The sequence below is a fragment of the Melozone crissalis genome, unplaced genomic scaffold (genome assembly GCF_028551555.1).
Source record: "Melozone crissalis strain CALT ecotype California unplaced genomic scaffold, PUWL_Pcris_2 ptg000034l_1, whole genome shotgun sequence".
Classification (NCBI taxonomy): domain Eukaryota; kingdom Metazoa; phylum Chordata; class Aves; order Passeriformes; family Passerellidae; genus Melozone; species Melozone crissalis.
In genome coordinates this window covers 25,869,017-25,896,762 of record NW_026535812.1, presented here as the reverse complement: position 1 = coordinate 25,896,762, position 27,746 = coordinate 25,869,017, and the positions used below count along the sequence as shown (strand labels likewise).

Here is a 27,746-nt window from a genome sequence, read left to right as displayed (position 1 = left end):
GCACCTTTGGCGTGCTTTAAAAATCCTTGTAAAAGATACAGTGATGTCACTCCTGCGCTGTTCACCTGTCTGTTCTCACCTGCAGATGTCAAAAGCTGAAGGGGTCTAACTCGATGTGCTGAGCTGAGCCTGTTTGTCCTGCCTGTGCCCTGCACCCACAGCCGTGCGTGCCCGCGGTGCTGCTGCGGCTCGTGGAACACCCACTCGTGTCGCATGGATGGCTGCAGGAGCCGTCTCTCTCCTGCATCCTCGGAGACCAGGTAGGATGGGCTCCTCCTCGGGGCTGATGTCCCACCTCGGCAGCAGAGCTTGTCCTGGGTGGTTCTCGCTTGCTGAGCTGTGCTTCCTTTGGCTTCACCTCGGGACTGGTGACCAAAGAGCAGTTTGTGCTGTGTGCCATGTGGACAGATGCTCTATCACAGAGTGTGGAGGCTTTAACAGGTTTCAATTTCTTTCCAACCAAGCTACTTTCCAAATTAGTAAATTATATGAACAAATTCCTTTTTGTGCTCAGACAGGATCAGATTTAGTGTTTAACACAAATTAGAAAATTATGAAGTCGAGTAGGAAGAACACTGGATTACAAAATGTTCTTGCTTCATTCATTTTGCCAGTTATAATATTAGTTTTAATTATTTATGGCGCTCCAAAATGTACTAGTTAATTTACTGTGGCATATTTTGGTACAGTATTAAAATTAGTGACAGGAGAGTTATTGCAACACTTGCTGTTTACCCTTTGCTGAGTAATGTACACATTGATTATGCATATATTAGAATGCCTTTAAAGTATGTGTAGCTTCAGCTGGAAGGTTAAGGTGTTTTAGACATGTTTGTTCTTTATATAGTTAAAAATAGTGTCCTCTAAGACCTTATCCTAAAGTAGTACATGAAATCAGTGCCTATTCATGGAAGGAAGGTTCTGGCAATGTGAAAATTCTTTCAGTCTTTGTAGGGCCAGGTCTCGTCAAGCCGACATTAAAGAGCACTTCATTGTTTTAGGGGCAATGTTCTTATATAACGTTATTTTATTCCTATTTCTTTTTAGATTAAAGGGTCCAATAAGCCTGCCTTCTCAGTCTGTACAAGCTGCTGCAGAATCTGCTTAAGCACTGCTGCTGTTTATGAGAATACAGGTGTAGGGGGTGGAAAAGTGCAGTCCTTGGGCACATGAAACATAACTTTGAGAAAACAAAATGCTGTCAGGTTCACAAGGAAAACAGACTTGAAAATAAAGCAAATATGTTTTCACACTTGTTTAAGTTTTATCACTCAGCTGTGCTATTTCTAGTAGTTGTAGACATAACATTTTGCAGAAACAAATTTGACAAATCTATTCAGCTGGCAGTACTAAGTTTCCCTGTACTGATACCACATCTTGCCAACAATCCTATCCTGTGGTGGGAATTGTGTTTGGTTACCTACAAGACAACTGGCTGCCTTCATTATGCATTTCCATTTTTTTTAGCCAGAGATAAGACATGCCCAACTAGACCAGAAATTAAAACAACCCAACATGTACTTTCTTGTTTGGTGAAAACGCGGCTCATGTTCTTAGAGCAAAGCAATTATATTCTCTGTATTTTCACAGGTTCTGCTATTTAGTGGTAATAGCTGCTGAGCATCAAAAAACCCACAACAACCAAACCAAACCAAACCAAACCAAACCAAGGATACTCTGCCTAGCAAGTGTCCTGCCATACTTCCTATTTTACTACTTTTAGCCCCAGATACTGCTCCTGAAACAAGAGCGATTCACCCCTTCAACTCTACCCACAGCCAGACTGAGGGTTGAGTTTTCCTGCTCAGCCATAATGTGCCTCCTTTCTGTCCCTCTGCCCTTGGAATCAAGCCCCTTACCCCAAAAGCCCAGTGCCCATCGTGGGCATGCTGCTTCCCCAAGGAGGCTTGAGAGAGACACAATATGCATTTCCTTAAGTTTCCACGGAATCCATGTGCAGGGTAACATTTGGCCCATGGTATGGTATGACACCAACTTGCAAATAATACTGCTTCTAAGCATAAAGGCTTGGGGAAATCAAAAGTTTTCCTGTTAAGGAGAAATCTGCAACACTGATTTGAGCAAACCCTTCACCATAAACTTAGGCAGGACTTGGTCAATCCAATTGGGAAGGGCAGAGTCCTGCAGTGGCTGTTGTTTGCTATATTTCTTAAAGAATTGTGTGTGTGTGTATATTGCAGAATGGCAGAAAAATCACTGAAGGAATTGCTCTTTTTTTTTCCTTTTAATTTGCTCGTAACGAAATTGAAAGTAAGGAAATCTCACCAGGAGGAACACCCACATGCAGGTACCACATGCCCGCATGCACCTACATTCAATTGATGCAAATAAGCTGAATTTAAAATGTTCTAGAGAACAAAGTAGGGCCAGCTGGAGGATTTCCTGCTGGAGAAAGGAAAAGCCTGCGGAGGCAGTGGGTCGGAATGCTGAGCAGTGACACATTCCTGATGGCTGTAAATAGTGTATGGGAGGAGGGGAATGGGAATATCTTGATTTGGTTATTTGGATTAGTGAACTCTTCCAGTTAACGATTTTTTTCATTTAGCATTCAAAATGCTTGTGGGGTTTATATTTCTTTACGTCTATTAAAAAATTTACATATACATGTACATGTGCATATACTTATACATATACATGTACATGTACATATACATATATTTGGGATGAGTTTCAGTAGTTATTCATTACAAGAGGCTCCAGAAGTGTCTCTTGAGCACAACAAAGCCCCAGAACACACAGAAAAGGGTGTCAGGGTGGCTCTGAGCCAGGTGCTGATGGCTGTGCAGGGTGTCGTGTTCCACCTGAGCACACGGCTGCTGCTGCCATTCTCCTTTGACTGCGGCTGGCCCCGTTCTCCCACGCGGCACTGGAGGCAGGGGATGAGCGAGCAGAGGCACAGGGAGCCAGAGCCATGGCATCTGCCCCCTGTGGCTCCCGTGCTCTGGCACCACTGGCTTTCCTGCAGTGCTGACAATGGCAGGTGGCATTTGCTCCGTGAAACACCATGTGGATTTGACTGTTTCACAGACTTTTAAAGTTTCTAGTATTTCATTTACCAGGGACTAATAAAAAAAGCTTGTTGGAGTCAAGTAAAAACACATTCAATTCAGTACTTCACTTGCAGTCTAAATCTCACCATACCTCTAATTTTAACTGTAGGCTGAATCATTTTCATCCTACTGCTTTAAAATCAGGGTTGTTCTGCTATGTTGGGAAGTACAATGCTTTTTTTCTCTCTTAGATCTGTCCTGCCAAGCTTCTATCGCTCGATGCTCTTGAATGTAAAAATAACATACAGCCAAGGATGATTTGCACAGTTAGTTTTATTACTATAAGCAAAGTTGAAATGTAAAGGATGCCAGCATACATTATGCAGATTGATTTATAAAAAAATATTAAATGCAAAGTATTTGTCCCAGTGAAATATTTAACCTTGTTCTGACATAATTCCTCAGGGCAGAATCTGCATTGGGTGTGCAGTACAATCGTTCCTCAATACTTCTCTCTGGGTTTTGTTCCTCTTTGGCTTTGGCCAAACCTTCTGCTGAAGCTGCAGTGGCTAATGTTTGTCTAATTAAAGCACTGTCTTATTCCCTGTTCTTAAAACTACCTGATTTGTTTTACACAAGTCCAAATACTTCCATTTGAGAGAGACTCTTGGCATGACAAATACAGGTGGAATAGTTGTAGCCTGGCAGTGCTATAAACCATGGAGACAGCAGTGAGGTGATGCCCTGAAGCAGGCAGGGCTATTCCAAACACCCTTGTACCTGTGGGGAGAGAGAGCAGAAATACAAGGGGAACACCATGGGATGTGTGTGATTGTAGCTCATCAGAAACATTGCTTCCCTGGGTCCCTGGCTTAGGATGAGCATGGCAAGACTAGAAAAACACTGAAAGTGGCACGAATCCAAGATTGAGCAAACTTGGTCTGTTTATGTACAAGATCTGGGTTGATCTAATTTTGCATTTAGAGTTTGGCTTCTTCACATGAATTTGAATTGTAAAGCAGTGACTGGTACTTATTTATTTTTACTTTGAGTTAATTTGAATCTGCATCTTGGCAACAATGTGTGTCTTTGGACAGCACAGAAGACACTGTAGTGCTCCCTTCTGTAACAGGAGCGTATAGAAATGCTCTGCTGATGTAGAGCTGTTTCACCTCTCAGTCTGGAGAAAGTCTCAGTGCTGCCGTTGCCCCTGGCAGAGGAGCCCTCCTGCCCTGCCGTGGGGCCAGGCTGCCAGAGAGAGCGCGCTGGCAGCAGGGAGCGGAGCCCGGCTCTCTGCTGGGCAGCGGCAATGTTCCTCCCAGGCTGGCCCATGTTCCACTTGCAAGTGCGACGTGTGGACTGTGGCCCACAGCATCTTTCCTGGTGAAGCTTTGCTTCACTATCAAAAAGGCAGAACAGATTTCTGCTCACTTCCAAGTGTGAGTCAGTTTGCACAACCCCAAACCTCCAGTTTGCCAGGCTAGTTCTGGAGAGCCTCAGCAATAGTCCCTGCTTATGGAGACGGGCCAGCAGCTGTCAGCCCTGTGAGTGGGAACTACTGGGATTTTGCATAAGAAAACACAACTTTGTTTTAGTTGGCTTTATCTATCTATTTTCTACCTTTGAGTAGTTTCAACCCCAGTTTACCAGTCTGCTAGGGCAAAGGAAAGCACCTTTCAGTCAGGTGTTTCCCTGATCAGCCTGACATCAGCAGGACCAGCAGCAGAGATCTGTGGTGATTATTTGTGCTTCCAGAGGCCGTGGGATCTCCCCAGAGATCAGCCCTGTGGGATGGAGCACTGGACAAACAAAGCAGTCTAAATCTCTCTCAGTGGGCAACAGGAGGTGCATGGGTGGTTTGTTCACTGACTGAATGCAAGGCTGTGCTGATCAGACTTGTCCTGCAGCAGCTGCATCATCTGGTTGTGCCTTTCTGTCATCAACAAGCAGGTGTTGGCCACAGAAACAGGCTGTGCTTCATTGCCAGCTCCCTAAAAGCTGCCACCTGAAAAGCTAGTTGTGTATTTGTAGGCATACACTTATCTGTTGTTGAAAAAACCACGTGTGCAACTGTATCCCCACCCAGCTAGGCAGACACGAGTGTCTGCTGCCCTAGTGGCTGCTGCTCTGTTGCATCCCATATTGCCCATGGAGCATTTCCAGCTCTTGCACACGGACGGTGGTGGAGCATAGAGCAGCACTGACTAATGGCACTTGTCAGGTGCTTCTGAAGGACAAGATGGGGCTCAGTGTTTGGAATACACTTCAAAGGATATCTTCACCTGAATTCCTCCATGGCTTCAGCACAACAGTAGAAACACCTTAGTAGAAGCATCTCTTCCTATATTGAAAATAAATTTATTAAGAAAAAGATAGACTACAATGAAGTAACACTTAAAAATATCAAAAAGAAAACAAAGATGGATTCAGTGAATAGTCTGTGTCAGAGCAGGGCTTCAAATAGGAGTTCCCTTTGTGCACCACTTCAGTCTGGATGAGGTAGACAGTTTATCCAAATTGAGTTAATCAGGTAACTGATTTGTCAGATTTGTCCAATAACAGGGACAACTGTGTGACCGATAAAGGGGTGAGATGAGAAGAGGTGTGGCTGTTCAGGGGCAGAGGGGAGAGTGAGTCACTGACATGTGCTCCGTGGTAAGTGGAGAGCAAACGCAAGTGATTATTGGCATTCAAAAGCAGCTAATCTGGTCGCTTGGACAGTGCCAGTTTGCATCCTTGTCTTCTGAAGTGGTTCATTCTCCTATCTGTAAAATGGTTGTGACAGTCCCTGCTCAGCAGCCTTGCTATGCCATGTGTTAGCAGTCATGGCTAATGTCACTGTTTGAAGTGACTTGTGGCTGTTGCTTTCCTTGGAATTGCAGTATTTCTGCTCAGCAAAGGTACAGCTAACCTAGAATAAAGGAGTGAAATCAGCAAGTGTGAGATTATGTGGTGCACAGGAAGAGGAGGCAGCTCATTCCAATAAAGCATGCAGTGGCATGTTGAGGTGGAGCTGCGAATCCAGGCTGGAGGATGCAATCTAGGATCTGCCTGGGCTTTGAAACTGGATGTGGCAATCGGACGGCACTCGTGTTCTCAGCTGTTGTGGCTGGCAGTATTTTGAAAAACAGCTTTGACACACACATGCATAACTGATGACAACGGCCTTGTGAATGTAGATACAAAACAACCAGCCCCGACCCCAGAACGCGGCAGGTGGTGACTGGTTTCTCCTTCGGGGAAACTCCCACTTATTGCAGCCTCTTCAGGGAGGCTGAGCCCGGTGTTCCAGGCAGAGCCGTCTTACAGACTCATAGAATTGTTTAGGTTGGAAAATATCTCTAGGATTAAATAGGCGGTTTCCAGGTGTGATTTGTGGTGTGTTCTGATTCTGAAGTATGGATGTGGGGGTAAGATGTGCAAATTGGAGCCTTCTGTCCAAAGCAATGAAATCCTGCTGTGGTGCAGCAGCAGAGCTGATGGCTTCCCGAAGTCACTCTTGGCTGCGGACAGCAGCCGAAGCACTGTGGGGGAGCCGGACAGAGCTGAGAGGGCGCGGGCCGTGGGTGCCTGCTGTCGGCGGGGAGGGAGCGGGCTGGCGGTGCCGCAGCCCCCATGCTCTGCCAGCAGAGCCAGGGAAGGCCTGGCCGCAGCTGCCCTGAGCACGGCCCGACCTGCCGGGCCCGCCTGGCCGCGGCCGCGGCGTGCCCGGGGCAGAGGGGCCTGCGGGCGGCCCCGGGCGTGCCCCTGAGTGCCCGCTGTCCGGCACGGCCGAGATGGCCTCAGTGCAGCTCTGGTGCCTGGCAGCCCGGCTGCCGCCCCGCGGGGCCCCGCGCTCCGGGGCGGCCTGGCGGGGCCGTGGCAGCGCCGAGCTCCGGGCCGCTGCGGCGAGCGGGGATCTCTCCTGCACGGCTGGGCTGCGTCCTGCGCTGTTACCGGGCGGAGCTGCGGTGAAACATCGCTCTGCACATCGCACATACTGCGACAGGGGCTGTCTTTAACTGTGGGAGTGTTCTGCTGTACACCAGCTCCAGACCAAACAGGGCTCAGCCTCCTCCTCCGCTCATGCAGGGATGTTGGGAGGATGAATCTCATCAGGTGTTGCAGCATCCAGACACCTCACAGGCGTTCGATTGCAGTAGTATCTGCCTCGTTCAATGCCCAGAGGGATAAAATAACTAAGGAGATGCTACTCTTTTTTTTTAACACTATCTCTCTTTTATTACATGGGTTAGAGTCTTTGTTCCAAACGCAGTCCAAGCTGCCTTTGAAATCAGCAGCGTAACTGCATCCTCATGCACTGCATCATTTCCTTTCTTTTTCATAGAGTCTCGCTGCGTTTCTCCCTTCCCAAAGCGAGAGCCCGCGGGCGTTGGCGGCGCCGCGGTCTGACAGGGGAGCGGGAGCGGAGCCGTGCCGGGATTAAGTCACTCTCGCAAGGTCACGCGGTGAATCGCTGCCGCTGCCAAGAATAGCGCCCCGAGTCTCTTGGCTCTCTCGAGCCCACCCGCAGCACTCCAGCCTCCTTTCCTCGGTGAGCATGATCTGATTCATAATGCAGCAGCTCTGCTGTGAGGCTGGCTACCTCTGGGATCCTGCTGCGGCTACATGGAGGAAAACAGCCAGGCGCAGGCAGCAACAGAGATTTGCACATGCCTGTAGCAAAAAGTCTAAACCTCAGAAATGGTATTTAGCAGCTTATCTTATCTACAGATAAGCTCATAAAATGTACTGACTGGTTAAAAATAGGTTTTAAAATTCTTGGCAAACATCTCGGGCTTTTTATTCTTTGTTTTTTGCTGCAGTACAAAAATACTATTTCAATTATTCTTATTAGCTTTTTCTGGTCTTTTTGGAAAAGGACCAAATTATTGATGTGTGTTTTTAGCTTTTAATTATGCCTCAAGTGCTAAACTTATTCCTGCTATTTGTTTGCAATATGTTTAGGCTATGTTTAGGCAAATGCAAATGTAAGTGGTTATTCAGTGCCTTTGGCACTGTGAACAGAATGTACTGAACTCCTGGGGCTTGGTACAAAGCCTCGGCCTCCAGCACTAACAAAGCCTGTGCCGGCAGCAGCTAAAATAGGAGAACTACCTAGGCTTGACAGAGGGGGTTCAGAAGAGCTGGGAAGACCATGAATCATGCGCCTAGCTTTTGTTCTATGGACTGGGTAAACGAAATAAGGGCATTTTTGCCTGTGTCCTGTTAGCTGAGGGTGAGCCTGCACTGCTGGGGCCTGTGGAGCCTTTGCAATGTGCAGCTCAGCAGCAAGGTTCCTCGGGGTGTGCTGACAGTCAGCATCCCCTGGAGCATCGTGGAGGCTTTCCCTGGCCAGCTGGAAGCGAGCGAGCCTCGGTGCCGCTGCCTGCTGCGTGGGCACTGCCAGCAGCTCAGGATTTCTACACTTGTTTGCCTGTTACCCAATCTATTTCAAGCTGTGACGGAATAAGGATGGCATTTGATTGCAGTACAGTGCACAACTGCTTGGCTTTTGTAACCCGTGTTTTAAATGGGAGGTTTTTCTATGTGTGCTTTTGTCTTCAAATAACTTCAGGCTCATAGGTTTAGGCTTGGTGCTCTCTGCTGGCCTTTGCTGTGGCCTGATGAGACAGCTCATGACTCTCACTCCAGAGGGTGCTGGGTTACTGAAGGGAGAAGCCCTCAAAGGAAGAGGGCAGTGATAACTGTGGGGCATATAGAATAGGGCCTCCATCCTGGCCTAGGTCTCATGATGGAAATAAGGATGTCTTTGTAACTCTTTTTTTTGGCTGGGCTTTATTTATGCGTGTCTGTGTCTACAGTGTGTCTGTGTCTCCTGATCTTATGATCCAGAGGTGGCATGCTCTGTAAAGACTTCAGTATCTGGTGCTACAGGATAAGTCTCTCCTGACGTGGCATTGGTCAGCTGCTAATGCTGAGTCTAACACTGTTTTTTTGTGTTCACGTGCCTCTAACAGCAGAATGAGTGGCCTCCATCTAGCACACAACATCCACCTAAAACTGGTGTTCTGTTGTACCCCAAGTCTGAGACTTCTGCAAGCAGCCTGTCGTGCAAACTTGGCCCCACAGTTTTCAGTGGATTAGGTACATTGGTGGTTATAGTGCAGCTTAGTCTCATGTCACTTGTTCCAGTGCTGTGGGGAGTGAGGCAGCAGGCTTGCTGCTTCCTGCAAGTGAGCGCAGACAGGAGATGGATGTTTGCCATCCGGAAGGAAAGCCAGGACTGGCATAGCAGGTAGGCAGTCAGTCATGAGAAAAGGTTAAAAAAAAGCACTTGGTGGAGAGGGGGATGAAAGTACAAAGGGGCAGAGAGGCAGTGATCAGTCATAGATGTCTTTTGTCTCCTTACATCATAACCTGAGAAACTCTGGAAAGCAAATGACCAAAGCTGCTGCTTTGGGCTGTCTTTGGGCAAAAAGGAAAGCCATGGGCATCCCTGCTTTATTCGGAGTGCCTTTCAAGGCCTATGTTGATAACTGATATCCATAAAACAAACATGCATTGGTTGTCATTTGAAATTAGATTTCTGCCCATATATTCTTTTGCTTTCCTGTTTTGATGGCAAATTTTTTTATAAAAACTTTTGATTTTATATTTCCAAGCTGCACATACAAATACCAGATTTGGGGCAACTATGTACCTCATTCATGCACACAAATATCTGATACCTGTGACACCCCAAGACTGGAGCCCTCTCCCAGCCTTGAGAGCCAGAGCCCAGGGGCTGCTGAGCCATTGTGCAGGCTGGTGCTGCATGTGTGTCAGACAATCACCTTCTGCACAAAGCGAAATTTTAGCTGATGGAACCTCCACCTGTGTATAAGGTAGGTCAGAGTGAAATCTGGAATGGCTGGTATGTTAGAGTGAACTACAGTTTGTGCTGTTGGGGCCCCAGGGATAGCTCATTACTGCAACTGCTATTTCCCCAGAAAAACTTCTCTTGAAATAAAGAGGCAAATTGTAGCAATTTGGCCCAATGGAAGTACATGATGCCCCAAAATCTAACTGTGCAGTCACTAAAGAGAAGGCTGCTTGAGTCAGCTCTCAGTGAGAAGTATACAAAGAATTTGATCCTTAGAAAATATAGCTAATTCATTGTTTAATTTCAGAGTACAGCTCCTCTACTACAGATGCTATCTGAGGGACAGCTCAGAACCATTGAAGCCAAGGCTAGCATCCTATCTTATCCTGGTTTTACTAAATCAGATTTAGGGCCAAAAAGACCCAATGGGTCTTATTCTTATATGTACTTTATTGCTGTGTCCTTTCTGTTGATTTCAGGGTTATGAAGCTTTCTGCAGCAAGATTTGAAGCAGCCAAATTCCAGCTTAGATCAAAGTCCCTAGGATTCACTTGTGATTTCCGGTAAGGCTTCTTTATGGTATTCCTGATTCACATTTTGAAGTCATAAGGTTTTATCTTGTACGAAATGCCATAGGAATGTTCTCTTGACCTTTCAAAAACTTGTTACACTTCAGTGTCTTTTGCTTGTGATTTCCAAAACAACCTGTGTTCCGTAAAAGCAATTCTTCACAAAGCTTTGGATGTGTTTTCCAGCACTTCCTGAGGGTGTCCTTGATCCAAACTCTGCTTTGGTGTGAGTGCATGAGAAACTGAGAGACTGATTGCTTTCTGCAGCTCACCTTCATTTTTCCTCTTGTGTTGAGGGCCATAAAGCAGAAAACTAATTGAAAAATGGGAGCTGAAGCTAGTGCTGCATATGTTCTTGTGAGAGCTGGTTTCCCTTCTTACTCCTTGCCTCTTTACTCAGTTGTTATGTATTTGTATTGAAAATGGAGGGTTTTTATCTGGCTGAGGCAGGTTGGCTGGTGGCCACCGGTGGCCCAAGGGCTCCTGGCCCTGGGCAGGCCACTCGTCCTGTGGCACTTGCAGCAGCCGGCTCTGGGTGACCAGCTTGCTTTACTGAGAAGGCTGAAACATGCATGGGCTGTGACACCATAAACTGAGCAGCTGATTGCTTTGGAGCCTGCAAAGCACAACAGAGGGTTGAGTTTTGTTGCATTTTGAGCCTGTAGAAGGCAAAAGTAACACTCTGGCATTCTTTATTTGTGTGGTCCCAGGATGGAGTACGGCAAGAGCGTGGTGGGAGCAGACAATGCTTGTGCTGATAGCAGAGGTTGAAGTGTTTCCTGTCATGGAAAAGATTAACAAGCCAGTTCCACATCACCTTTCTTTTCTGAGACTTGTGAGTACTGTCAGTGTCGCTGCTATTTTAATGCATGAGCTGCTGCCCTGAGTGGGATTGACACCATTGCTGTGCGTGGTCACCTGCCCAGAAATGGATGAAGGGAGAAGAGTGCATGAGCCTCCCAGTGCTCCCTCCTCCTGTCTCCTGCCCTTCACAGTTTGCTGTGCTGGGAACTGCTGGAGATAGAGCAGGGGCAGCAGAGACCAAGGTGGCAGCGGAAGAGAGCTGCCAAAGACAGAGGAAATGCACGAGCCGCAGGTAGAGAAGGCCAGGATGCCATCCTCTATTTTGGCCATGGTCAGCCTGTGCCGAGGAAAGAGAAGGCCTCCAGAGGTGTTCCCTGCTATGCCTGGCCACAGTAATGCATAGCTTGAGCGAGGAAAAAGCCATCCTTTCCTCGTGACGGGTGGAAGAACCTGTCCAGTCCCGAAGATATGTCCATCCCAGGTGTGTCCCTGCAGTCAGTGCTGCAGGAGTCAAACTCCTGCTCTGGCCAGCTCAAAGGAATGGTTTCAAAAGGCCAACAACAAGCTCACCTGGTGCAGCTCTGGGCTTTTGGAAGCTCATGTTCCCAATCAGACAGGATGTTAAAGCCTTATTCTACAGGCAGATGATGCAGTACCAGTAAGTGAAGTGTCTGAAGGGATAAATTGTCAGCTAAATTCTACTGCTGGAGGCTTGCACACATGGAAGACAGCAGGTCTATTTGCTGGGAAAACCAATAGGTGCAGGACCATCCCTCTGACCAGGAAGCACTGAACATTAAACAGAAGACCATGCAGATTCTTTTTGAGTTTTTATTTTCTTGCTACAGTAGCAGGCAAAGAGGAGTAGATTTTTCTGGAGAATACACCAGAACTCTAGTGCATTTGTCATTGCTATGAGCAATTAGTATCAGGGTTGACTGAACAGCAGCTTGGAGAACAAGATATTGATTGATCCTAAGACCTTTTTTCCACAGGTGTTCTGAAGGGGGCAGCTGGGACACAAATCTGCTTTGGTGCATCTGAGACACTCGGGTCTCTTTTATTGTCAAAGAGGCAAGATGGCCTAATTAAGCGAGCTGTAGTCATTGTCAACACCCATGATACATCTCCTGAGCCAACAAATACCCCTTGCAGTGGATGTCAGTGGGTACAGAACTGGACTGCCAAGAATCTTCTTAGAATTTCATTTCCTTTTGCATCCTTGGGAGCAGGATCTTCTCACAGCCACCTTTAGCCAGCACGAATGGCTCTTCTATAGAGTGGTGGATCCTTAACAGGCATGGTTGGTCTGTTTCCACTTGGTTTCACCTGTGCTATCCAGCTTGCTCAGCAGTGATACAGCTTTCTACAGCTTGGTACCTTCAAAGTCTTTTCAAGTATGAGGCAGGTACTTCAGGAAGAGAAGCAGTGATTCAGTGCTAAAGCTGCCCATTCTTTATACTCAAGCTTGTTCCTGTGTGTGTTTAGACACTCATGCACATCTCTCCAGCATCTTACATCCCTCTCCTCTTTAGTGTTTTATCCCCCTTCTGCTCTTTGGCGCTCCTTGTCTCTTGCCAGCTCTCTGCTGCAGCGGGGAGTGCTGTGGATCAGCCTCACTGGCATCTGCAGGAGCGCTGTGTGTGTAGTGCTGGGTGCTTCAGGAGAGCCTCTCCTCCTCCCACAGCCCCACCACACATCCGTGTTCTTGCTGTGCCTCCTGCAGCACAGGCCACGCTTTGGCCTTCCCATCCCTGCCTGGGCTCCCTCTGCAGCAGCTGCTGGGGAGTGGTCTGTTTGCTGCCTGGCTGCATCCACGGTCCCGATTCTGTTTTCTCTGTCGTTCATTGATGGGTGAATACCTTGTGCAAGCTCCATGCCCACCTGTCTGGAAATCGTTCTCTGTCTCTGGTTGTGAGTGAGATCTGCGTGTTTGGTTCATCTTCCACTTCCTGGCTCTGATTCTCCTCCTATTCCTGAGCAGTGTGGCTCTGCTGCACGCATGAAAATTGTGCAGGGGCCAGGCTGGAGTGAGCCAGGAACATTCATCCCCCAGCACCTTACACTCCCCACAGGTTCTTGAAAGAGCCAGTGAAAGTGGCTGGTGTCCTGAGTGTGCAAATGCAGGAGTGTGACAGATGAGCCAGTTGCCCATTTTTTGGTGAGGTGAGTAAAGCAGGTGTATGCAGACAGGCAGGGTTCTACTGAGGAACCCTCCTTTGTGCATGAGGCTGCTCCAGTTTGTCCCCAGTGCCACGTTACTGCTTGTGAGCCTCTGCCCTAGGCCTGTGGTGAGAGATGAGCAGCTGGCAGCAAGGTAGCAAGAATGTGCTACCTAAACATAGGTTGCTAATGGCTGTGTTCCAGTCTCCAGATGTGTGGCTGCTCTGGGATGCCGGGAACTCCCTCTGTGCTGTGGCAGACAATTCCATTATTAGCTTAGTGGCAGCTTTCCATATGCCAACACTCGTGACTGCAGCACTGTTTAATTTTCACTGCTCCAAAGTATTTAATTTGTCAGTTGTTAGCTTCTGCTTTGTAAAGATCAAATGCCAAAGTCCTTACCTAGATTTTTACCCACGTAGGGGTGGGACATGGATTCTGTATGAATTCATGGATTCATACAGATCAGAGGCAGCATGAGGTCTTGAGTTCAGAAATTCAGTCACTTCTAGGCTAATCTGTAGAAACTCCTTGTCTTCATGGATGGGTGTCTAATCTCCCTTCTTCTGTTAATTTCTATTTGGAGAAATGAAAAATCAGTACTGCTAAAACCACTGGCCACTCACATTTTGAAGCTGGACTGTGCAGATGAGGCGTGTGGTTGTGAGTGCCTGGCTGAAGGTTTTGGCCCCTCTCTGGTGTGGGGAGCTGCTGCTGCTGTGAGCAGATGATCCTGCAGTTCACTGCTGGGGGCCTGTCTTCAATTATTGAGTGCCAGAATAGATGTATATTGAGTTACCTTGCTGGCAAATATAATCTCCAGCATCTTGTGTAACTGCAATATTCTCAGTTTTCGTACCTACATAACATAGTCTTCTTCAAAGAATCTAAAACAAGACAAAATATGGTTTCATATATTGCTTGTCTAGCAGTACATGTTTCCAGAGAACAACAGGTTGCACACTGGCTTTGAGGATAGCTTTCCCTGGCAGCATGGATTGCTTTTATATACAGTCAAGCCTGCACTTGGATGTGCAGCAGAATGAAGCAGGATGTGCATGGTGCACTTTTAAACCAACCAACTGAACCAAAAAACCAACCTCCGAAAAATTCAGAAAAAAGAGAGAGCAGTCTAAGCCAGCACAGCTTTATGAGAAGAAAGTCCTGCTTATCAAACCTGATTTCCTTTTATTACAAAGTAACCCACCTAGCTGATCAAGGAGAGTCACTTGATGTAATCTTTTGAGATTTCAGTAAAGCTTCTAATACTGTCTCTCATAACATCGTTCTGTACAAACTGTCCATCTCACTGCTGGATAAACATGTCGTGGGATGGGTGAGCAGCTGGCTCACGGTCAGGTGCAGAGGGTGGCATGAGACTGGCACCAGTCCCTTAGTGGAGTTTTGCAGGGCTCCACCCTTGGCCCTGTGCTCTTCAACATCTTCATAAATTACTTGGGTGCAGGACTGGAAGGATACTAAACAAGTCTGCAGACGATAAAAACTGAGAGGAGTTGTTGACTCCCTCAAAGGCAGGGAGGCCTCAAAGGCAGAAAGACGTCACCAAATTATAGGGCTGGGCAATCACCACACTTGTGAAGTTCAGCAAGGGCCAGTGCCAGATTCTGCGCCTGGAATGGGGCGCCCCTGGATCTGCGGCTGGCTGGGCAATGAGGTGCTGAGAGCAGCGCCTGGAAAGGGCCCTGGGGTCCTTGCTGACAGAGGGCTGGAGATGAGTCAGCAGTGCCCTGGCAGCCGGGAGGGCCGGGCTGTCTGGGGGCACAGCTGGGCAAGGCAGGGATTGCCCTGCTCCGCTCCGTGTCTGGGGGCACAGCTGGGCAAGGCAGGGATTGCCCTGCTCTGCTCCGAGCCGGGAGGGCCAGGCTGTCTGGGGCACAGCTGGGCAAGGCAGGGATTGCCCTGCTCTGCTCCGAGCTGGGGGCACAGCTGGGCAAGGCAGGGATTGCCGTGCTCTGCTCCGTGTCTGGGGCACAGCTGGGCAAGGCAGGGATTGCCCTGCTCTGCTCCGAGCTGGGGGCACAGCTGGGCAAGGCAGGGATTGCCCTGCTCTGCTCCGAGCCGGGAGGGCCAGGCTGTCTGGGGCACCAGCTGGGCAAGGCAGGGATTGCCCTGCTCTGCTCCGAGCTGGGGCAGCCTCACCTCACGGCTGGCAACAGCCCTGGACACCACAATGCAAGAAAGGCATTGAGCTGTTAGTGTCAAAAGGAGGGCAGTGATGCTGAAGGGCTTTGAGGGAAAGCCAGGTGAGGACTGCCTGAGGGCTAAGCCTGGAGAAGAGGAGACTGAAGGGAGACCTCATCCCAGTTTACGGCTTCCTCATGAGGAGAGGAAGAGAGGCAGAAGGTGATCTCTTCTCTGTGGTGACCAGTGGCAGGACCTAAAGGAATGGCCTGAAGTTGTCAGAGGAGGTTTAGGTTAGATATTAAAAGAAGTGTGTGGTCAGGCATTGGAACGAGCTTCCCAGAGAAGTGGTCACAGCATCAAGCCTGACAGAGTTCAAGGAGCATTTAGGCAATACCTTCAGGAACATTGTGTGATGCTGCAAGACCAGGAGTTGGACTCCACGGCCCTTGTAGGTCCCTTCCAACTCAGCATATTCTGTGATTCTGTGGATTTTGCTCTCACTGCCCTGAAATGTTCCATTTGTGAGCTGTTGCTGTAGAAGACCTGGCTGACATGTCTTGATGGGGCTGCAGTGGAAGTTCTGACCAAGTGGTGCATGACTCCAGAGGCACCTGTGCAGCTGTACTGGTGTCACTTGCAGGAGCACTTGGAGATGGAAGTGGGGAGAGAAAATCAACATACACATTTATAATTTTTCCCATCTTGCAGAGATGCAAACGGTGGCCAGTGTCCCCTCATCCCTTCTCTGTCCTGCTGTCACACACGAGCTGCAGGCACCAGAGCTGTGAGCCATGGATCCCTTGACCTTTGGTTCCTGTAAAATCCTCTGGGTAAGAAGTCTCCAGTGCTCACAGCCATGACACAAATTTCCATATGTTCTTTCCAAGTATGGCAAGCAAACCTTGTCCTTCCTTATTTTGCAAAAGAAATAAAACTGGTGAATTCCGTGTAATCCTGATGTCAGTTAACAAAGGAAAGAAACAATACCCAATGCGTAAATGGAAGAAAAGGCAGTACTGCGGTTAGTCGAATACTTTTGTTAGTGACAGGTTTGAGAGAATTCCACGAGCGGGCAGGGGCGGTGAGCCAGCTCGCTGCCGGGACCCGCAGGTTTGTCCCTGCAGCAGCAGCAGCGTCTGTGGCGAGAGCAGGGAGGCAGGGCTCCATCTGCCGCCGTGCGGGGAGAAGGCAAAGACAGCCGGCACGGCAAAGCCGCTGCCTACCGTGACTGCGTGCGCTTTGCTTTTTCTCTTCTTTCCCTTTCTTCTTTTTTTCTTCTCCCCTGTGGTTTCCAGAGCCCTTCACTTCCAATCCAGTAACCTGACTGGGACATTGTGCAGGTTTGTAGCTGGGAACGGTCCCTGCTTGTTCATCGTGTCACGTGAGGCTGGAGAAAACAGCCTGGAAACAAAGTGACTTGTACACACACGCACAGAATTGGAAGCAGAATCTGAGATGAACGTCGATTTCCAGTCTGTTTGTCTGACAGGGTGGGGTTCATGCTCATGCTCTGTATGTTGAACACAGAGAGTTCTTGGAGGGCTGCAGGAACAAGAACAGGATCAGGATAGTGCTCAGTTCTGGGGCTTGTTGCTTGATCTGCCAGTGCTCTGCTTCTGAATCTCCTGTCCTTGCACAGCCAAAGACATGTTTCTTCTCTACTTAGCTATGCCCAGGCATTTATACGAGAATGCAGCTCTACACGAGCCTTAGGTCCTCTTCTGCCAAGCGCGGGGATGCAGTGAGGGGTGTGAGCCCTGAAACCAGGCCTGTATGCAAGTTCTGCAAGCAAATTTGGGTCTCAATACTTTCAGCTAAAATCCCACTCTTTGCCTTGCAGATTGCAGCTGAATTGTGGACCAGGTTGTCCAGGGCAGCTGTGGCTGCCCATCCCTGGAAGTGTTCACGGCCAGGACAGCCTTGGGGCAGCCTGGGACAGGGGAAGGTGACCCAGCTGATGGTGGGGTTGGGGGACAAGATGGTTTTTAAAGGTTTCTTCCAACACAAACCAGTCTGTGATTCTATATTGAAAACAGAATATTTTCCCCTGCCCTTGATATCTGCAATCACCTGAGTTAACCCCTCTGTGCTGGGTGAGAGACTCTTTTATATACCTGGTACTGCCCAGTTTGAATAACTCCTGAAGGATAATGTGTGCAGTGTCGTTCTAGAAAAAAAAAAAGGCAGATTTTAGGATTTAGAATACTAGGAAAAGGTGCTAATTTCTCTTTGCAAGTGATTTGCTGGTAGTGAGAACCCATCATTATTCAATGCTTGCAAGGAACATGAGAAGTGTCCGGATTCTTAGGCTTCCACAAAAAGTTAACTGATAGTTCTGCACTGATGGCAGGAAGAGTTTGAGCTTACATTATTTGACTGGGAGAGCTTGTCTCAAGTTATGTGAACAGATGTTTCAGATTTGAGTTCAGCCTGGCAGAAAAGGGATATCAATCTAGTCCTCTGCATTTCCTATCTTTTGCTTGGGAAAAAAAAATTATAAGTAAGTTTCTTTTTTTCCTTTTAACTGGATTTTTCTTTACTGCGAAACCAAAATGCAGAGTGTCCTGAAAAGGAGGAGAGGTTCATTTTAATCCAACTCAGTACTTAAAGCTTTTCACCTGTTTGCTCAGCTGCCTTGTATTTGTCAGCATTTTCATGTGTGGAGCTGCAATTATCTCTGAAAAACATCACAAAGAATTAAACACCCCAAAACCTCCTTTCAGAGGACATGGTCTGCTTTCCACATTTTGGTGCATTACACAGCCAGGCAGCCCTTTGTGTAGTGGCTCGTGTGCTGCAGCAAGAGGAATGTAAAAAAAAACCCAAAAAAACTTCTTCTGACACAGCTGTCAACAACTGAACTGTGTGAGACTTTGCTCACAGAGGTTAGGGAGAAGCCCAGGGAAATCTGAAAAACTTTCAAGAGGAAGCACTGAAAACACATGCCAGAAATCAAGGAATAGATTGCAGATGACAAATACACATCTCCACAGACTACTGGGGAAGAATTTGGTTTGACAGTGGCTGTGGAGCCATGGAGCTGTGCTGGATGGGGCTGAAGGTGGCAGTGAATGGAAATAATTAAGCCAGATAAGCATGCCCAATACTGACTTTCATGGGAGAATCCATCCGTGTATTCAATGGGCAGATCCCACAGATGGCTGGAAGGCGGAGGGCCCCCCACTCCTGCTGTGCAGCTTTTATAGCATGCCTGCTGTCTGCAAACCCCGAGGACCTGTTTTGAGGCAGAAGATGGTGTTGTCCCCCGAGCTGGGGACAGGGCATCACAAGGATCAGCTGGAGTTGGAGAGCAGCAGGCGTGGCACTGGAGTGACGTGCTGTAACACGCCGGTCCTTGGCGCATCCCTGCAGGCCTGGAGGAGATGGGCTCTGCCCCGAGCAGCAGATAAAGAGATAAGAGGTGAGAGGAGCACCTGCACACATCAGCCTGGGCGCCACAGGGAGGCCCTGCTGCCAGGCATGTGGGCACAGGCTGTCCCAGCTCCTCTCCTGGGCACAGTGAACTCCCATGGGAGGGTGTAGCCAGTGACTAAACCTGGCCTCAGCAGCGTCTCGGAGGCCGTGAGATCTTTGGGTCTGGAGGAAGGTGCAGAGCACCTGTGTGCTCTCCTTGGAGCCAGCACAGCCAGTGCAGCAGAGCTGTGCCCACGCTCAGGACAGCCTGGCCTCAGGTGGGAGCTCTGCTGGCAGCAGGGCAGCACAGGAGGAGGTGGTTGATTACAGACCCTTGTTTGCATGGTAGCAGAGTCACGCTGGAGGCATGCTGCAGACCCTGGAACCTGGCTGCTGCTGCTGCAGCAGTGTTTGTAGCTTAGGCCCTCAGCTTCCCAGGGATTTCAGTGCTGTGTGATGTGGAAGTAGCTCACCCTTTCCTTGGTCACTCCTTTTTCCACAAAGTGTTTGCTGAATTCTGCCAAGTTAATATTTTATTCAGCTCTCTCGCACCGCAGCCCGCGGTGATGCAGCCATGAGCAGAGCGGGTTTGAGCGAGGCTGGGAGTTCCCCAGGCCCCAGAGAGGACTGGAATTGTCCCGGTCCCCTGGGGAGAGCGTGAGCTGTGGGAGATGGGATCTGCAGGGCGCAGTGAGCGGTCTGAAATCACATCTAAAATAGCTGAACCGTGACATTTTCTCTTGACAGCAGTGGTGAAAGGCCACAGACGCTTCCTTTCTGTGACTCAGAAACTTGCAAATCTTCTTTGATTCACACCTTATAAGTAAAATTAGCCTGTGCCTCACTGCTGCCAAACTCTTTCAAAGCAAAGATACTTGTACAAAGGAATTCAGCAACAGAAATGCAATTCACTTGTGGATCAGATTATTATTTCTGACTGGAAGCAGTACCAGAAATGCTTGCAGGGATTTCCGCTTTGCCTTTGAAAAGATGTCCATATTGTTGGTAAAAAAATAGCTACTTGGGAGGATAATTCACATATGTTAGGGGACAGGGAGGGGAATGAGCCCCATGAGGCTGCTGCAGTGATGAGTACAAGAGTTCAGCTTTGGCTATAACATTCAGTCACTTTGAAACAAGGATTTTCAGCTGTTGTTGTTGGGAATGTTGTGACGTGAGCTGCAATTGCTGCTGCTCAGCAGGACATTTCCAGCCCTGGGCCTGAGCTTTCACCCAGCACATGGGTCTTTATGCTGCTTATGCCTTGGCATCCCAGAGAGCTGTCAGACACATTCCTTGCATGTGGGGATTCCTCAGGTGAGACTTAATGGAGAGAAGGATTTTGTTGATTCTTAAGGCAGCGATTGTTTGTGACACTGATGAATGTGATGTTACCTTGAAATATGAACTCACCATCAGCTGTGAGCATCAGTCAAGAAAAGATCTGGCACTTAAAGTCCATGCTGTTCACAGTCTGTGTTTTGCAGCCGGCTGTAACTGAAGCCTCAGTTGCCGTGATGATGCTCCCGGGGCAGAGCCCGATGGCATCTGCAGAGGGGGGCATGGAGAACAAGGGACCCCGAGGCACAGGGAGGGACTGCAGCCCCTGTGCCCCCCTCCCCACGGAGAGACAGCAGAACATCGTGGTGCCCTCAGAGCCAGCACGGCGCAGACATCTCCAACAGGTGACTGCCAGGGACAGCCTGGCACAGCGGGAGCTGGGGACTTTAATGCAGAAACTCGTTTGCTCATAATCTGTGGGGATGAGTTTTGGAACAAAGCCAAGAGTGCTCTGATCATAGGCTGAAATACTGATATAAATGGTGGAAGGAATGGATGTCTGTAGTATAATATATATAATACACATGCAGACATTTTTCTTCCCGGCACACCAAGAGTTGTAAACCAAATGAGTACTAAAGTACTTAAGAAAAAGTTAGGCACATTGCACTGGAAATAGGACTGGTTATGCTACTTTACCCCAAAATAATATACTTGATATCTCTGGGTGTCAAGTGAAGCCTTTCTAAACAATGACATGTTTTTGTGGCCATCTTGGCCAGGTTTGTTCTTTCTGCTTGATGAACAGCGCACAGAGAAGGGGATCTCCAAGGAGTGAATTTTATTGCCCTTTGGAAATGTGTGTGAAAGGGACAGCAGCATATGGACTTGGCATGCCCAAGGCACGGCTGTGGGAGCCTGTGGAACATTTCGTGCCTGCAGCAAGTGTGGGAGAAGGGAGGAGGAGAGTGGAGCTGTGTGGTGATGGCAGTGAGCTCCCTCTGAGGGCAGGAGCAGGGGGGCAGCCCTGACCCAGGTTCATCACAGCTGACGTGGGGAGCAGGCCTCAGACCATGCTCCTTCCTTGCCCTGTGGGTCGCAGCAGAACCGGGAGCTTCTCTTGAGTTGCCACAGGCAACATCTCGACCAGAGAGCGCAGATAAAATTGCTGGCCACAGCAAAATCAAGCCAGGTGCTGAAGGAAGGGACAGAAGGTGGGCTGGCTTCGGAAGCACAGCTCTGTCAGCAGTCAGAGCCTTCAGCTGTGAGTGGAGGCAGAAGCATGCCGTGGCTTTTCCGAATGTACCACTGTAAGATGTTTTTATGGATCAGAGACTCCAAATATTGTACAGAACAATGAACTAGAAATGAGACCATAGAACTCTTGCACAAATTGCAGATGAGCGCAGGGCAGGTGAGCACAGCACAGCCAGGTGGGCACACACATACACAGAAAGCCTGAAAGAGGCTGCACGTGGCCATATCCTGCACAGCAAGTCTTCAGCACATTGTCTAAGGCAGAGCTTGCAGCTGTGATGGCAGTGCATTTGGTCTCTCATTATGGATCTTGGACAACAACCCATTCAACTTGAAAATAACTTGTACAGTTAAATAGGGTGTGTTTTTCCGTGCTCCAAATGTGTGATGCACCCCAGGGAGGTCCAGTGAAAGGTTCATGTGCCTTTCAGTAGGTGTTATTGCCCGCCTTAACAGAAGATGTTCTGATTCACGTTCAAGGAGTACTGATAGAGGCTTGGGCCTGTGTCCCACTGACACCCTGAGCAGATGCTTTTAGTCCCTCACTGTTTAATGTTGGTGTCTCCCCGTTTTCCTTGGAGCAGCAGCAGCAGCACTGGTTTCACTGTCACACGCACCTGCACGAAGGTGCGGTGACACGGCGCCATGGCCTCTCCCGTTTCTGCTGGATGGTGTCGTGTCTGTTCTGCACCGGTGATGGTTCCCACACCCTGGCAGTGAATATCACATCCCATTTCTGTGAAATGACACTGATTTGCAGATACACAGCCCTTCCTAGGGCTATGCCTGCCCCGGTAACTGCTGGGAGCCCCACAAGCCCTGGCAGAGGTGGCAGAACTCCCCTGTGTGCAGAGCGGGCCAGGCTCACACAGTACTTGCTCGTGGAGCAGGGAGAAGCATGAATGGGAGCAGATTTTAGGTTTATTTTAGTCAAGAAAATCCAGGGATGTTAATTACTGAGCTGTCATCAATTTCAGTGACTGCAGAACCCAATTAGCCTCTAATTTTAGTTTCATGCTAATGCCATTGTCAGCTCTTTCCGTAGCACAGGTGAGGCAGTCTTAGATGTGGCTCCACGGTTGCTTTGTGTGGGTGGCTGCTTCCTAGAACCTGACACACAGCAGGGAAATTGGGGCAGCATTTGGAAATGCTTTGAAAGGCCCTGGGGTTTTTATGCAATTTTTTTATTGCTGTCCCACTGCTGCCACACACATGGCTCACGTGGGCACCGGCCCTCATGAGGCGCAATTTCCCCTTGGCTGACACCCCACCTGGCAAATGATAAGGCTCAGCACAGTCCTGCTGGGGGTATGAAGGGGGAAGGCTGCTGATTGCAGGATGCCACAGGCATGCACCCTGTGCCTGTAAGCACAAGGAAGGACTGGAGTGTTCTCTGGGCAGCGGCCACCTGTGGCTCTCTGGGACACACCAGGAAGGATGGCAGCTCTGTCCCGCTGTGCTGGCCTGGTCTGAGTGCTCTCCTGGACCTGTGTGCTGTGCTCCATGCACCCTGCTCTGGGCTGCAGCCCCACTGAGCCCAGCCTGCCCAGGACTCCTGCACTGGCAGGGGTGGGAGTTCCAGCTGTGGCTGCGCTTTGTGGCATTCTTCTGCTTGCAAGTATTTCTGCACAGCTCGGGTCTCCGCATGTTATTCCTCATGGATGTACACCTTGTGCCGGTGTAAAAGTGGTGCCTGACGGAATAGCCTGGGCTGTCTGGAAATACCTGGGCACAGCTGGGTTTGCAGCACAGTGGGGAGGTTGGTTCTTTTCTGGAAAATACCAAACACATAGATGGGGACAAATGGGAGATGAGTGCCAAGATCTGTACCAGGAGCTCAGCACTTTTATCCAATGGAGCCACGGCATGGGAAAAATGTCCATAGGATGTAGAAGTTTATTTAAACATGTATTTAATGTTAATGAGTGGACCCATAACACAGCTTTCTGAGTTGGAAGCCAGTTGCTGAAGAGCAGCTGAGCTTGATTTGCAGAGAATTGTTGTTCTCCAGTGGATTTGCAGGTGCAACACAGTGACATTTTAACTGTTTGGGCTTCCCTGTTGTGCTCTCAGCCATCCTGGAGGGTACGCAAAGGCTGGGGGATGACTGGAACACCAGAACGAAGTTTTCCACAAAGAAGCTCAGTGAAGCTTCAGAAATCTCCACTGGCTCCTGCTGCTTGAGAGACATGTCCAAGCTGATGGTCACATACAGGTCCTTATAGCTCCTTTTGAAGGTTTGAATGCTTTGTTTTCCAGCAGAAGAGCTTTTCTGGGTGTTATTTGTGCTGGACTGACCTTCAAATAAAAGTGTTACTGAGACCTGACAACACAGTAGGTATGACAGCCCTGTCAAGGAATGGATAATCTCCGGTCTTTAAATACACTTTCTATTTATGTTGGCAGTGTAAAGGCATCTCAGGATTTTACCTGCTATCCCAGACTTACACTTCAAAAGTGCCACCAAGGAAACTTCTCTGCATATCTCTTTCTATTTCAAAACTTCTTAACTGAATAATATGAGTTGGCAGATACATCACTGCCTGTTGAAGCTCACAGCAGAAGAATGTTCAAAGGGAAAAGAAAATATTTGGAAAGTATTTTTTTACTATCATCAAACAGACCTGGAAATTGTATCAACTGAGGGGATATACCAGTTGTTCCTGCAGCTTAATTTTTCATGGTTAGTTTATTTTTCATGTTTATCAGAATGTTTCAGTTCATACCTCAGACACCTCAATCTCTGCAAGTGTCAGGGTTCCCTGGAGGGGCCAGCAGCTCTGTGTGCCCCCAGATCAGCTGGCAGACATCTGCCTTGTGTTAGGAGAAACGTGATCTTCCCACTGGCTTGGACCCGTGGAAGGGGGTGGGAACACTGTGAAACTGCTGCTTAAACCAACACATGACCCAGCATTTCAGAATAAATAAGCAAAATTAGTTGCCTGCATTTTCTCAGGGAAAAAAAACGTTGAGCATTTTCAGGAAAAAATGATGCTTTTGCACACTCTCTTGGAGAAGCTGCTGTGGATGCCAGGTTGGTTGTTAGCCCTGGGCTCGGCTGCTGGGGACTGGCCCACAGAGGGATGGTGGAGACTGCCTTGGTTTTACCATCTGACTCCAGATTGGCTTCTGGCTTTCTCTGACACTGCCAGCGCAGTCAGCAGGGCTCGGCTGGAGTTAATTGAATTAAATGGGACACTTGCCAGGGACACCAGTTATCTCCTGCAGTCATTAGCACAAGAAGGGTGTAAGGATTAGCTCTTGTTTGCTGTCTCAGGTGTTAGTGGTGATACCAGCTGACATGTTAAGGTCTTGTCAGCAGCAGCAAGTTCTGGAAGAGACAGCAGCCTCTTTAGCTGATAATACCTGTATCATTGCTTTTAAATGCATTCCTCATTGGAGTAATTTTTTTTTTAGTCCTTGCTTCGAATAGTTTAATGAGTTTCATTTCATCTCTCATTTCAGGGGATCAGCAAACGTATAGGACAGGTACACTCCCTTCTGAGTGACAGCACTTGCCAAAGCCTCTGCTTCAGCAGCCCTGGGAGCCTGGCCATGGTGAGGGTGAGTGCTGCAGGGGCATCCCTGGGGCTGGCTGGTGCTGTGCCACATGGGCTCACCACTGGGGGAGGAAGGGCCTGAGCTTTTGATTCCTGAAAGATATTGCCCTGATAAATAAAGAAAAGATTTAACTACTGCAGGAAAGTGTGGAGATTTGCTCTTTGGCATTCTGGATGAGAAATTCTGGTCCTGAAGTCTGTGCAATTACCGAGGCAGCAATGGGCACATGCCCGTGGTTCACCTGCCGTGCTGCCCACATCCCACGTGCCCAGTCCCACCCGTGGCAGTGCCCACCTGCCACGGCCCACGTTCCCCATGTCCCACCCACAGGGGTGCATCCTCTGGGCGGCTCCCCTGGAAGTGAAGCGCTGCTGCTTCCTGGGGCTGGGGAGCACTAATTAACACTAATGAACAGGCAGAGCTGGTGATGAGGTGCTGGGCTCAGCCGTCTCTGCCATCCGCAGTGTCTGGGCAGTGCAGCCTCTGCGCAGGGGCTCGGGGTGCCGGGCAGCCGTCCCTGAGCAGGCAGCGTCCAGCGCCTCTGGGTGCTCACACGAGCTCGGGGTGATGTTCCTGGCACGGCTGGCAGGGAGCTCTGCCACAGCCACGGCAGCTGGGCCCTGCTGGGCCTGGTGAGAGCAGCCAGCACAGCAACCCTCGGCCTTGGCTCCCGCAGGGATCCGTGCCCCTGGAGCCCCCCTGCCACAGGCAGGCTGTGGGTGACGCTGCCAGTCCCACACAGCCCCCCGAGCTCTGGCTGCTGGGAAAGGCCCGCTTCAAACTCGCTTTGGGCAGTCTTAAAAATTGCTGAACGTTCAAACTAAGTTCTTGTGATGGAATATTTATTGTTGAACTCAGCACGAAATGTAAAACAAAGCCTAAAACTAGGGATGCTTTTGATTTTAGTGTAAATGCTGACAGCATTTTTAATTTATACAGTATTTTAATAGTGAATGCTTAAAATTATTCTGGTGTTTTGTGTCCTCAGCTGTTTTTCTCTCTACTGTGGTTAGCCCTAGAGTGTGCATTGGAATGAGTAACATGCAGAGATCAGAGACTTAGGACAAGCTCAGCCTAGAGTGGTTTAAGACACGTAAGTGTAGGATTTTCTGGCAGTGCCAGGGGGTCAGAGCTGCTTTATGGCCCCGTTCCACGTCAGAAGAACGGCTGAGGCGTTCCTTTGTGCTCACAGCACTGTAACAGGGTCAGCTTTCACCTGGCTGGAGCCTGCCAAGATCACCAATTTGAGTCCATTCTGCCATTGGAAAATTGTTCATTTCCATGGATAAGTCAGAGTTAATGTTGTGTGGCGATGGGAGCGCAGGTCGGTGCAGGGTCAGCGAGGCCACTCTGGGGCTGCTGGCCATGACCTTGGCACAGACTGCCAGGGCCAGCGCTGGTGCCAGGGCACAGCTGCCAATAGCTCCTATACTCTGCAGCAGTATCAAGAAATACAAATATACAGGACTTGGGCAAACCTAAAAAACCACAAAATGCCTTTTGGTCTCTTTAACAGAGTCACATCAATGTTTCTTTCATGCAAATGTCCATGGGGCTTTGCTGCCTCCGCAGTGAAGCGCATTCCAAACAGTAACTGCAATAACTAGTAAAAAGAATTATAAGGCACGGGGCAGAGCTGGGCTCCTGCTCTCCTGCAGCAGAGGCACTGCTGGCTGCAGCTCTGGAGCTTGCACTGATGCCCTTGCACTGCACAACCATCACTTTCTCAAATGGATATGTCACTTACGCTTTCCTTAGTTAAAATTTCAGCTATCCCTGCCTCTGTGCACATGCCTTGGTGCACATGTGTCTGCCTGAGCGCTGCCGTGTTTGGAGCTGTGTGGTGGCTCTGTCAGGACCCAGGAATGCAGCCTCAGGAACAGAACCCTGCACAGGCGAACGTGGCAGAACCTGGGCAGTGTCTGCAGCAGCAGTTAGGAATCTGGGACTGGGAGCTGACTGTACTTGCATTCCCAGGAGGACAAATCACGGCCTCAATTGCCAGGTTTGCAATTTTTAAAAAGCCTTTACTTTAATGAATGTGCAGCCTGAGTGTCATTGTTCTTTTCTCATTCTGGGTTGTTTTTCAGAAAACAAGATCAGTTTAGGAAATTTAAATCTCTGCTAAAATAGAAATTTTATCTAGAGAAGTTCCTCTATGTGCTTCCATTCTTAGTATAAAACAAATTTATTCACTTCTGTAGTTGAAATTGAATTACTAAAGAACATAAAGTTTCTTTAGTGTTGCTTGATGGTTTTTGTCTGGTTTTGAATGGAAATTGGGATTGTATTACCATCTTGTGGCTGTAACACTTGTCAGTTCATTTAAATTAATGTTTTAGTTTCTTATTTATTACCGCAAAGTTTATTGGTTTGTTAGGAATAATGCCCAGATTTGTGGTGCTGAGAAGGTGAAGCTGCAGCGTGAGCCCCCCTGGAATCCTCGTTGTAGGAGAAATGCTCTGGGAGCAGCCATGGACGGGCAGGTTCACCAGCACTCCAGTGCTTGCTCTGTCTGTGAGTCTGTCTGTGTGTCTTGTGATTTTCAGCTTGTTTTTCATATCCTGATGCTGCTGGAAAGTCAAACCTTTTTCAGAAAAGTGTAGAATCTAATGAGCAGTGTGTTTGAAAACCTCAGCCATTCCCAGGAGAGGTGAGTGATACAAACATGGCACAAGCAGGTGGAGATGGGCACCTTGGAAAGAAAACATCAAAGGAATCACAGGGCCAGGGAGC

The 27,746-nt window shown here is 48.7% G+C and overlaps 1 long non-coding RNA gene across 3 annotated transcripts; it reads left to right on the top strand.

The window, feature by feature from the left end:
* The first annotated feature begins 230 nt into the window (after nucleotides 1–230).
* On the top strand, nucleotides 231–27,477 carry LOC128940999 (uncharacterized). 3 transcript variants are annotated; one of them, XR_008483324.1, is made up of 6 exons: nucleotides 231–260; nucleotides 7,339–7,545; nucleotides 10,296–10,379; nucleotides 20,399–20,596; nucleotides 26,781–27,015; nucleotides 27,391–27,477. It is a non-coding gene; the product is annotated as an uncharacterized LOC128940999 (long non-coding RNA). The 3 variants fall into 3 exon arrangements; XR_008483323.1 differs by lacking the exons at nucleotides 26,781–27,015; nucleotides 27,391–27,477 and adding an exon at nucleotides 24,915–24,977; XR_008483325.1 differs by lacking the exons at nucleotides 26,781–27,015; nucleotides 27,391–27,477 and adding an exon at nucleotides 24,915–24,977 and having other exon boundaries at nucleotides 20,385–20,596.
* The last annotated feature ends 269 nt before the right edge of the window (nucleotides 27,478–27,746 follow it).